The sequence below is a fragment of the Periophthalmus magnuspinnatus genome, chromosome 2 (assembly GCF_009829125.3).
Source record: "Periophthalmus magnuspinnatus isolate fPerMag1 chromosome 2, fPerMag1.2.pri, whole genome shotgun sequence".
In the NCBI taxonomy this organism is placed as follows: Eukaryota; Metazoa; Chordata; class Actinopteri; order Gobiiformes; family Gobiidae; genus Periophthalmus; species Periophthalmus magnuspinnatus.
In genome coordinates, this window is record NC_047127.1 from 8,143,094 (window position 1) to 8,155,679 (window position 12,586).

At 37.6% G+C, this 12,586-nt stretch overlaps 1 non-coding gene across 1 annotated transcript; it reads right to left on the reverse strand.

Annotated features, from left to right (window-relative positions):
• Nucleotides 1–10,498: 10,498 nt before the first annotated feature.
• Nucleotides 10,499–10,572, reverse strand: trnat-agu (transfer RNA threonine (anticodon AGU)). Its single transcript has one exon. It is a non-coding gene; the product is annotated as a tRNA-Thr (tRNA).
• Nucleotides 10,573–12,586: the final 2,014 nt, after the last annotated feature.

Below are 12,586 nucleotides of genomic sequence, written 5' to 3' on the forward strand. Positions count from 1 at the left end.
AGTGTTCTCAAGTCCACCACAAAACCAGGATGTTTACAATGTTGTGTTCCAGAGCCAGGCCTAGTATTCTCACTCTAGACGGGCTAATTATACCGGCGGTGTTGGGCATTTGGTACAGGGCTAATGGAGCAGCTGTGGTCAGTCTGCATTTGAGGAAAACAAGACACGTATGAGACATCACATTTACAGTAGCTGGTTGTGTTATTACAGGTCCTGTATCCAATTTTTTTCATGTGTTAGAGTGAAATTTGTCTTGCCCCAGTATATATTAGGGTTGTAAAAACTATCAGAAATCAGATACTAATCGATACTAAAACTAGTATCGAAACTAGATACTCTTTTGAGCAGGTATCAATAATAAAATAGTTACATTCACAGGACAGAAATGAGTATAAGACCACATATACTAGTATACGCCCATGGACCACTATGGAACCTACCTGGACCTAACTGGAAAATCACATTCTATCGTCTAAAGAAAGAGTGTTTTTTATTATCATCGTGGTATCAAAATCAGCAATAAGTATCTGAATCAAGTTGGAAATTTTATGATCGTTACAACACTAGTAGACATACTGTGGAAGCAGATCTTGAGGTCAAAACAAGCCTGCTGTGTACTGTCTGCATCTAATTATAAAGTGTCTGATAGTTAGGAAGTGCACAATTAGCATATTATATTTAGTTAGCATTACCATGATTGCAAAACTCCACTTAGGTCTCTGAAAGTTGTGAAAAGAACTTATAAACTCATCACGGTGAAAAATTAGGATGGTCAAAATGCAGAAGGTAAATGAGGAATAGCTGTGGACCACTGCAAAATTAATTAGTTCTGTTTTTCATGTTTTAAAATCAGGTACATCACGGTGTGGGAGTAATCTAATAGAACATGAGCAGCTGAATCTAATGAATCATATTATAGCAAAAGTTCAAAAAGATAGAGGGGTTCTAGTCCAGTGGGTCTGTCAACAATGAATCAGAGCTGAAACACATAAGCACTCATCTCACTGTGGTTCATCTCCACTGGCAACATCCCAGTATCAAAACTCTCACATCATCATGGACTTGTATAACAAATTATAACCAACTAAAATGAAACATCTTGTCATGGTACTATAAACTGTAGATTGTGATTCTTTGCCTTGTTTCAATGCAGCCAGAAACGTGTTAGGAAACGTGTAAACAACTGTCGTGATTTTTTTTGCCGTGATAGTAAACGTGATTTTTACTGTCTTAAAGTCACAGTATGTAACATTTTGGGCAAAAAATTGACTAAAATAAAAGCATTTGTAAAATATTTGGTTGTGTTTATTGCACTGAAACATGTGTCCTTACTCTGAGTGGGCTTGCATCTCCACAAACCTGACTCTTATTATGGCCTGCATGAAGGCCTCCTCCTGCTTGTCTCCATGGAAATGTTGTTTCTTTGGCTATAATATTCCACCATATGGGATAAAACGTATCTGTCTCCATGGAGAATATTCTGCCTATGAGGTATGGTTTTAACTTTTTATTTCCATTGAATCATGCAGGCAGCTTTCATTACATACTGTACCTTTAAAAGTGTAAAAAAACAGAACTATGCATTTGGAGCATCCTAACTATTCACCACAATTTGTTTATAAAAGCTAATTTATAACAACAACTAGCATGCTAACACACACTTCCTGATTATCAGACAGTAATGCTTTATAATTAGATGCAGACAGCACACAACAGACCCCAAAAGCTGCTTCTACAATATATCTGTAGATTTGAAGTTCTCAAATATGACAATATAAAACAGGACTGGTGGTCAAAGGTGAAAGGTTAAGTTTATGGTGGTGGAGGATTTGTAAAGTTGCAGTAAAACATACTACTTATGGTAATTTTGGCCAATCTAATACATGCATCAAAATGTGGTCCTGGAGTCTTTATACATTCTATATGAAGTAGAACAGTTGTTCTCAAACTTTCCACACCACCTAAGAAAATATTTGGCTTTCGATGTACCACGACATCTAAACCAGGTCTTAAACTAGACTCCATGTCTAAATTAGGGCTAAACCAGGCGCATAACAGCACTGCACCATTGCTACAGAAGTTCTATCCAAGAACTTACTCAATAAATAAAATAAACTCAAAATAGAGCAAATCTGCATTCTTTGAAGTACCCCCACTTCGTTCACAAACAGCTAAATATTCTGTCTTATTCTGCATAAAAACTGCTGTCCCTGTAGTGGGGTAGAATCAGAAAACCACCAACTGATACTTTGCAACAGATGTCATCAACATTGCCCTGTGGGTTGAAAGTATCTTCAGGCACTGCTCTGAGGTAGAGATGGACTGATATGGGTTTTTTGATGGCTGATGTCAGTGTTTCAGAATCCAGAGAAACCAAAGGCATATATGATCTGCTGATAGTATTGGGCCAATATGTAGGGGAGATTTTTATTTTTTCCCCCAAATTATGTCATTTCAATTTACTACAAACTCACCCACAGCCGTTTTTACCACAAACATTTAAGAGAGCTGTGTGTAGGTTGGCCAAAACAGAATATCAACCTGTGCTGGATGTTTATGGTCAATAGCTGATATGCTAAAAAGTGCAAATATCAGCCTGATATACTGGCCAAATGATGCTCTTTTACTCCAGTTAGTGTTAGACACATGCTAGCTAACATTAGCAATCAGTCAGTCACTCTCACCTTTTTATTTAAAAGCCAACAACTAAACATGACCATCAACGCTTGTATCGATCACAGGCTCCTGAAAAAGTGTTGTTTCAATCCATTTTGTGTTTTTTCTCAAGTTTTCAGACCATGTAAGAACTTATCAGACTGTGTTCGCTAATGTGTGCATTGTGTCACCATTGCAACTGCTAAACATTCCACCATAGACATACATGCATTACCCAACAGCGTGATGTCACAAGTATCTGTCTCTTAGCAGTATGTGTGAGTGATTCTACCTTCTCCCAGGTCCATAACAGCCAGCACAGCACTACAGCTGGCCTCTCCCAGAGCGTTGGAGGCCACACAGGTGTACAGTCCAGCATCAGAGGTCCTGCAGTCCCGGATCCACAGCCCCCCCGCGTCCTGGGACTCAGAGAGGGGGAGGGGCTGGTCGCCATGGTACCAGGAGAGGGCGGGCGTGGGCCATCCTGTCACGGACACTCGGAGGCGGATGTCACAGCCCGTGCCCACCGCGGCCTTACGCAGTTTTCGGGTGAAGTTGGGAGGCGCGGGGTCTTGTGGAGGAGGGGGCCCGTTCCTTGGTCTTCTGGAGGGAGCGCTGAGGCGGGGGCTGCAGCCGGGGTCATCCGCCATTTTGTTTACAGAGGGGTTGGGCTTTGTATCTGAAAAACAGAACGTTAGCTAAGATGTGTCTAGATCAAAATAAAACACCTACATCTATATCTATGTATTTAATTTTTAACTTTGCAAATTCGTTTTTAGTTTAAATGAACTGTATGTAGCATGCACTCGTACTGCTTAAAAAGGTCATACAATCACAACTGAACCTGTGCTGCCAGAGCCTTCACCTGCAAGTCTCAGTATATGGACAGTCTTTATAGGAAAGCTCAGAACCCCCAGAATTCACTCACTGAGCTGCAGAGGCTGCACTAGCACTGATTCATGATTGGCTGCGGGTGCTGGGGTTGAGGTAGTGACCATTCAGATCAGAGAGAGTCCTTTTAGGTTTAAACCAACTGGATTTCAACATTGAAACTGGAAACCCAAATGAAAGACTCATGAGAGGCTCATTCTGCTCGCTAATTGGATAACCATCATGAGAAACAGAACACCAAATTATAACATAAAAATAGATGAGACATCATGTCCATCGTTTATGTAATTAAGATTAAATCAGCATTTTTCAGTAAAAGCTATATTTGATTTGAACATGTTTACCTCACATCTGGGGACATAGTTAGGTCATGTTTATGGAATATAAAATTAAAAAAATTACATACAGTTCATTTAAGACACTGGTCAGCACTGAACAAACTGCGGTTGATAAATAGGGGTGGGAGAGAATACATTTAAATAAAAAATAAAGTTGCAGGAGTTTGTACGAAATCTTTATTATTAGTGTCATTATTGTACTCTTCAGGAATGGTAATGTAAACCATACTGGGGGCAGGCTGCTGGCAATTTAAAACAAAATATGTAAATAACAAGACTGTACTGCAGAGCCACATAGATGAGACTGTTCTGGTTAAAGTCTCTTGTGTATTAGAGGAGCAGTGATATAACAGCGCCCCTGCTGGCCCCTTTGGCTCAGTGCATCATGTCACACAACACTTATGTCACCGCTCTGGCCTCTGCTCCAAACTGGGACTCCTCTCAGCTCACACACATCCATCATTCTCTACATGCACCTTTCACTTTTGAAATATTTTTTTCAATACTTTCATAAATGCTGAATGCTGAATCAAATTGTGTTTTTCAAATTTGGTGCTATTTAGCAGATCTGAGGCGGGCTGTGGGGTAACCTACTTTCAAAAGATTTGTAAAAATAACAGTAAGTTAACAATAATCATAGGCTAATCTGCTAATATTCCAAACTACATTCATTTCTCACAACTCAAAATCATTTATCACACTCTTTTACATCATACACCGCTCACTTTTTATTATTATTTTTATTTTATTAATTTACAAATAATTCTAAATTTTAATTAGACTTTTCAAATTTTGTTGCCTTTTATCATTGCCCAGATTACACAGACAGGAGGTTATTTGATTTAACTTGAATTGAAAAACACCTACATCTACAAAAAATAAAATAAAAGTAGTAATGGTTAAGAATATAATAATAATAATTATCTAACAATAATCAGAAACAAAAATAGACACAGATTATTTCACAAAATGTCCAAATAATCTGAAGTTTTAGTGGTTTAAAAATGTTGTGTTAGCTAAACTACTTACTGGCTAACACAAAAGCTAATTTTCCACATTACATTCAATTCTCACAAATCACATTCTCTCACACATATCATTCGTTTATTTATTTATTTTTAATATATAAATTAATAAATGCATCTAAATAAAAAAATTGTGTTTCAAATTATGTTGCCATTTTCCAGTTTTGGTGGGCTGTATTTTTTTTTTTGACACAAATGAAACACTTTAAGTAATGATTAAGAATGACAGAAAAAGCTTGAAAAAGTATTCTTTAAAGTGCTTAGTAGCTAATACTTTGATTTGATCTGAATTTAAAAAACTAGCCTACTTTAGTTTAGAGAATTTGTATTTATTGGTAAGAATGACAGTAAGCTAACAACGATAATTAATTAAAAAACACATTAAATCTATTATAAAACTTGTGTGTGTGTGTCCTTTAAACTACTTGCTAATGCTAATGCTATCTCAAATCACACTTAACTTTTCACAACTCTTTCATTTTACCTTAACAAACACCTCTACCTTTGTGATTTTGCTTACCAGCTATACCCTATGACCATACTGTCTGTGCCCCTAATAACACTTACTAGAGCTGATCCATTTTCTAGTCCAAGAATCCCGGCGCACATCCCCACAAACTCCAGGTTAGCGCAACAGTATCCGTTTCATGTCCAACTATGTGCGACCAGGGGCAAAAACCAAGGGCCCGGGTCCGAGGTGTAAGTCCGGGCTGGATCATGTAGCATTAGCGGCCTCTCTTATGGTCCTGGTTCATCCTACAAGCAGGAGAGACGAGGAGAGATAGAGAGAGGGAGAGAGGGATGGCTGGAGGAGGGAGGGGAGGACTGCAAAATGTCAAACCGCTTAGGCACTTTACAAGACGTGGGACAACATTTGAGTCTCTCTCTCTCTCTCCCTTTCACGTCGGACGGGGAGGAGGAGAGGGGGGACAGCTGCAGTACTTGTGTCCAACTTGGATAGAACTTTGATGTGTAACTAGAAGTGCGTAGAGTAGGAAAAAAACAACACTAAAGTTATAGTACTGTTACTTCAAAATAATGTTACTCAAATACAAAGTAGTGGCCCAAGAATTAATGACTCAAGTAAGAGTAAAAGAGTATTTGAGTAAACTACTAAAGTATAAGTAACTGCAAGGACGTAACATCTGATTTATAATTTGAATTTAAAGTAACTTGAAGGACAAAACAATGCATGGAGGGTCTGTCAGCTGCTTGTATCCATGAAGATCTTATTGCTATCTGGAATGTTCCACAGAATGGCATTAAACATGACGGTCTCAAGCAGGTAATGCACCAGGCCATGTTATAGATCAGATCTGCAGAGAGGCGAGCCCACTCAGAGTAAGAATTCCTGTTTAATAAAAGCACCTGTAATTGTATAAATGCAAAAAAGTTACCGTTTAATGCCATACTCTGAAACATCACAGGTCAAGCAATAACATCTCCATGGAGACAAGCAGGTTGCAGACCTCTACCAGAAAGGTTACACGGTGCACCTTTAAATAATGCACAAAATGTGGTATTGAGAAAAACTAAATTATATCTGAAGAAACACAAATGTTCAAATCATTTCATTTTGTCAACATAAAGCTTTTGTAAACTTTTTTACTCGAGTAAAAGTACTGTTACACTGGCTGATATATTACTCAAGTACGAGTAAAAATATGGTGTCTGAAAACTACTCAGAGTAGTACTGTATTCAAAACCCACTTACACGTTTAGTAGGATCTAGACCGCGTGGTGGATTGCGTTATCAAAAGTACTAGTTGGAAGGACTTTAAAGACTTGATAGGGAGGGAGGGAGAGACGGTGAGAGAGAGAGGGAGAGGTGCATGCTGGGAGGAGAAGGCATGCGGGTGACAGTTGGAGGGGCTATAAAAAGAAGTGCTAAGAATAAAAGGCAGGACCGGGTGAGCGATTGTACGACGGCGACGACAACAAGCTAACTGTTTACTGTAGTAAGACTTTAAAATAACTATACCTTAATTAACCTTAATAAATCATGAATAAAGACTTACTTCTTAATGAACAAATGTTTATTAAGGCTTAGTAACTACTTAGTTAAGAGGACTGGATTAGGAAGTAGGGTATTAAAGGCCTTGTACCCATTTATCCTGTGTATTTGAGCAAAATTCATCTTGCCCCAGTACCTCAGAAAAAGGCCTCTGAAAGTTGTGAAATGTGCTTATAAACTCATCATGGTGAATAATCAGGATGCTCAGAATGCATGAGACAAATGAGGAATAACTATGGACCACTGCAAACTGTTTAAAAAGAGCTAATCCTGTTTTTCACGTTTTTAAAGACAAATACAAAGTACAAATCAGGTACAGGTTTGTTCATATTGTAGTTCATTCGAGGCAAAGCAATAACATCTCAGTGAAAACAAGCAGGTGCAGACACTCAGCCAAAAAGTTACATAGTGCAACTTTAAAATGATGCGATGTCATTTGAACTGTTAATTGCTATGACAATGTTACTCAGCTGAACCTAATGAAAAGGTGTGGTAGAGATGGGGGCAAGTAAAAAGTTGAATGTTACTGTAATCTGATCATATTTGTGGTAAAGTCTGAAAAATAAACCAGAAATTATAGCCCTTTTTTGTCACTTAGGCCTGTCACGATAACACATTTTGAAGTACGATATATTGCTGAAAAAAATACAGACGATAAACGACTCGATAACCCCAAAGCAGGATTTCACATACAAAACTATTCTATATCTACAGTACTGTTAATGAACATGAACTACAATAAATAAACGAAACACTTAAAGGGCCTATATTGTGCTATTTTTTGATTTATGTAATGAATATAATTTATTCAAATCTCTACAGCTCAAAACTACAGAAAAGTACAAAACATAACAAAAGGTACCCCACCCCAAAAATGATCGTTCCATCTTTCATAGACTGAACAATAAGTTGATATAGTATTTATTGTGACAGGCCTATTGTCACTAACATAAATAATCAGGTTTTATATTCTACTGTATGTGCACACTCAAAACAAATGAATTCCAGTTGCATTTGTAATTTATTCTTCTGCTCAGTCCGATACAGATTCTATTTACTTATTCCCCTTGTAAGAGAAGCCTAGTGTTACATAAGGCGTTGTACTGCACATTGTGTACCTGCAGCGATACTTCAGTATTCACATGCCCTTGGAGCTCACACTTCGCGGCTGAAAAACAAACCACAAAACAACATGACCTAGCAAGTTTTATCTCAACTTTAGCAATGAAATAAGGGAGTAAGAATAAGACCAGGGTTTAGTTTGTTTCACATCTGCTCACTAGGGTCTTCCTCAGAGTGGTCACGTGATGCTGCTGTGATGAGTCCGGTCAGCTGATTTAAACCGGGACGAGGGGGCCTTTTTACTCTCGCACACCTGGGATACTGTTCTGAAGGAGTCGGACTGCAGGTGGCGCTGTCATCCTGCCTCCACCCATAGTGAGAAGTCCAAACTGTCAGGTATAAAAATAAACTAAACCTTGGTTTGAAAAAAGAATGTATTAAAATGAATTAACAGAAGATCAGATGAAACTCACTGGACTAGTAAGCGTAAGTATTAGCTTCATCATCGTCTGGTTCCTGGTGGCTCAGATAATAACTACATATTCAACTCTTCAGTGTAATCAGAAACTCAACATATTTTGAGCTATATATCGGTATCAGTAATGTCAAAGGGTTTTTCATCAGATATCGGTATAGGCCTGATACACTATCCAAGTCTGAGAGCCCATGTGACATTAGCTAGCTAGATTGTTAGCCAGTAAATAAATATGAAGAGATCATTTGCAAAAACAGATTAGAGGTAACTGCCATTTGAATAAGTCACTGGAGGCTTGTTTACTTGTAGTTTACTTGTAGACTTCTAGTTTACTCTCTCTTAGTACAGTAATATTTTCAAAAACCAAATGTATTTTACTGCTATCAAAATAATATTCCAGCCCTTCTTGCTAAAATCAACTATAAATTATTGCCATTGCAAATAACTCTAGAAGATGGTCAGGGAAAAAATGGGCTTTTTTTTTTTCAAAATGGAGATATCTGTTTTTGTTATTGAAATCTTCATGAATGAATACATAAAAATAAAAAAATAAAAAAGATCAATCTGGACCATCCCTAAATAAAAAAAAAACAAAGTTATGCTGTTTTTCTTAGCTTGACCAGTAATGTTACATCATTATTCAGCATGGCTAGCTGCTACTGTGCATGTTTCATTCATTTTGCTGGACTGCTTTCAGTGTATAGCAAACTGAAGGTGCAAACTTACAGTGATATTTTATAAATGATATAATACTATATAATTTTTTTCTTACTTTCTACATTTTAGATACATACAGAAGACACCAAATATATGAATCAAGATACATGGAATTATTAAATAATTGTGGACAATTTACTTTTAAATTAAATATAAACCTGCACAAGTCTTCTGGTGGGAGAAAGAGGTTATTAGTTATTGAGCTGCCTGGAATGTTCCACAGTATGGTATTAAACTTGTCTATCCTGAATTTTTCTAATACAGGTGTTTGTACTGCTCAAAAACATGCACTCTCACTAGGAGCAGGCTGCCTCTCTAACTGTTACATCCATGTTTCCTTGGTAAAATATCAATTTAAGGGCACTGTACCTGTTTTTTCAGTCTTAAAAATGTGAAAAACAGAACTAGTTTATTTTAACCTCCTAAGACCCGAGCTCTTGCATGACATTCTTTATTAATTTCTCCTTGTTATTTGGGCTGATTGGACCTGATAAGTGTAAATAGAAATAATTATCTTTTTACATTATGTAGTTTCTGAGAGAAGTGATCTAAAACAAATATCCTCATATGTGGACATTTTAATCATTTTGATAAAACATTTGAATAATGATTTGCAAAAACTATTTATTAAGACCCTGAACACAGCAACATTTGTCCTGAATGTCAAAACAAAATGAGAAACAACAACTGTGCCTCTTGGAACAATGTGTCTCATGTGAAGTGATGCTGACAGGAGCAGGAAGACATATGCCTTTACAAAAATATATAATATATAATATAATATATTTGCATTGTTGCTGTTCTTGTATGATGTTACACTTCTTCTAAAAATTTGCATTATGGCCTAGACAACCCTCAACGTGTTGTCCCCATATGTGGACGCCAGGTCTCAGGAGCCGTCCACATATCGGGACGCCTCCTGTTTGCAGTGTTTGCAGTGGTCTAAAGTTATTCCTCACTTACTTTATACATTCCTAGCATCCTAACTCACACTTCCTGATTATCAGTCAATAAAACGCTTTATAATTAGAGGCAGATAGAACATACTGACTTATAGTAGGAAAAATGGGGTACAGACCCTTTAAAGCAATTTTTGGAAGATTACAGGCAAAAACATCTCCATGGAGACAAGAAGATGAAGCAGAAATGTTACATAATGCCCTTTGATGTAATTTTGAACATGATAAGATTCACTTATGAGTTTGGGTGCAGCTTTCTCTTAACCCCTCACATATATGTCCTGTAACTGTGGAGGGTTGTTCCCACTCACACTGCAGAAACAGCTGCTTAAAAACAGCTTCCTTCAGCGTGGAAACTAAATAGGCACTGCTGGGATTCGAACCCAGGATCTCCTGTTTACTAGACAGGCGCTTTAACCAACTAAGCCACAGCGCCACTCTCTAACATATAGCAATGACCAGTTTATCAGGATGTATCTGGGATCCATGTCTCATGTTTGTCCATGAGTCATAAATACGCCTACCTCATATGTTTGTATAGTGTTATGTTATTACAAGAGCGAATGAAGAAGAGCCAATCAAATCCTCTGCCAGTGTATGTCAGCCTGAGAAATATTCCTTAGCGTCAAGTAGTATTCAGGTGATCTTCTGTAAGGCTTGCAAACACACAAATATATATGACATTTAAAAGAAACCATATGTAAGACATGGACTTTAAACTCTATAATTATGGCCTATCTTTGTCCCAGAGATGAGGTAAACATGTTCAAATCAAATACAGCTTTCACTGATAACAATTACAGAAACACTGGACATGATAGTCCAACTGGTTCTGTTTTTGATGTTTTAAGACAGTCATAATCAGGTAGAGCGGCTTTAATACAGGACTTTAAAGGGTCGTATAGAGCAGGGGTCCCCAACCTTTTTTGCACCACGGACTGGAATAATGTAGGTTTTATTTTTACGGACCAGCCATCTACGCGTGGCAAAAATAAAATTAGTGCAAAATAAAAAATACAACTCACCGCTGCATCAGTGGGAGCCCTGTACTTGTTTCTTTCCTTCTTGCTCACGTTTGTTTCTTTCAAAAAACTCTAAATCTTATCTTTTAATCCCAGGTGCTTAGTCTCCATGTGTCGAAGTAGTTTTGAAGGTTTCATTGCCTCATTTGCTTTTCCTCCACATATTACGCAGAGCGGACTCTGCGTGTGAGTCACCTTTAGCGACAAACCCATATTTTAAGTAGGACTCCTGGTGTTGTCTGTTAAATTTAGCTTTATTTTTCTTGGAGGTTGCAGTCTCCTCTTCTGGCTCCTCAGTTAGCCTTTTCTCCTTTGTTAAAAAGTTCTTCAAAGACTTTTGTTTTGGGTCATTTTCACTCGCTTGTGGCTCTACTTTTGGGCGACGTGTCTGATGTGTTATATGTGATACGTCATCACGGAGACAAGAGCAGATAATATACTTGCCGCTACATCAAATAGATTTCTGTGGCGATTTTCTATCAGGATTTTCATTACATATCTATGGACAAGCTTATTAGCGTGTCATGAGGCACGGGCGAAAGTTACATCGGAGAAAATGCAGTCGCTGATAAATTATTTAATGTTTTTGTGCAGCCCAGTAGCAAATGCGTAACGGACCGGTACCAGTCCCAAGCCCAATGGTTGGGGACCACTGGTATAGAGGATATATATAAGCAAATAAACAGGTTTCTGTCTGTATCCAATGTATTTGCTTCAATCAACTAATCAAGCAAACAGGCACTGCTGGGATTTGAACCCAGGATCTCCTGTTTACTAGACAGGCGCTGACATATATATTAACACAAGACACCTACCTCACATGTATTATTGTAGCGAAGAGCCAGTCAAATTCTCTCTGTGTTTGGCCTCAGCGAGATTCCTTAGTCATAGTGTTCGTTCCTACAGGCAGCAAAAAAGTATTGATAAAACATTAATAACAACATGCATGTAACAATAACCAGGGGTGGAAGAAGTACTCAGTTTTGTTCCTTAAGTAAAAGTACAGATACCGGAGCAAAATCTACTCAAGTAAAAGTTTCACATGAAAACGTCTACTTAAGTAAAATGATCAAAGTACCTGTTTAAAAAATGTTCGTAAAGAGTAAAAAGTCAAGGTATTCCACACATATTCTGAAATCTAATGAAGCTTCAAATGTATCGATTCTGTTAAAAGATTTGTGCTGAATTTTGTTCAACAGAAACAACTGAATCGATCATTTCTCCTGTTTTTATTTGTATATTTTTGCTCAAATTATGAACTTGAAAATGAACCCTCAGCCTTTTCAGCAGGTCTACTGTTCAGTCCAGTTCAAAAATGTAGTGCAGTAGAAAGTACAGATACCTGCTCCCAAATGTAGTGTAATAAAAGTAAAAGTAAGTATCACCCTAAAAATGTACTCAAATAAAGTACAGATACCTAAGATTTGT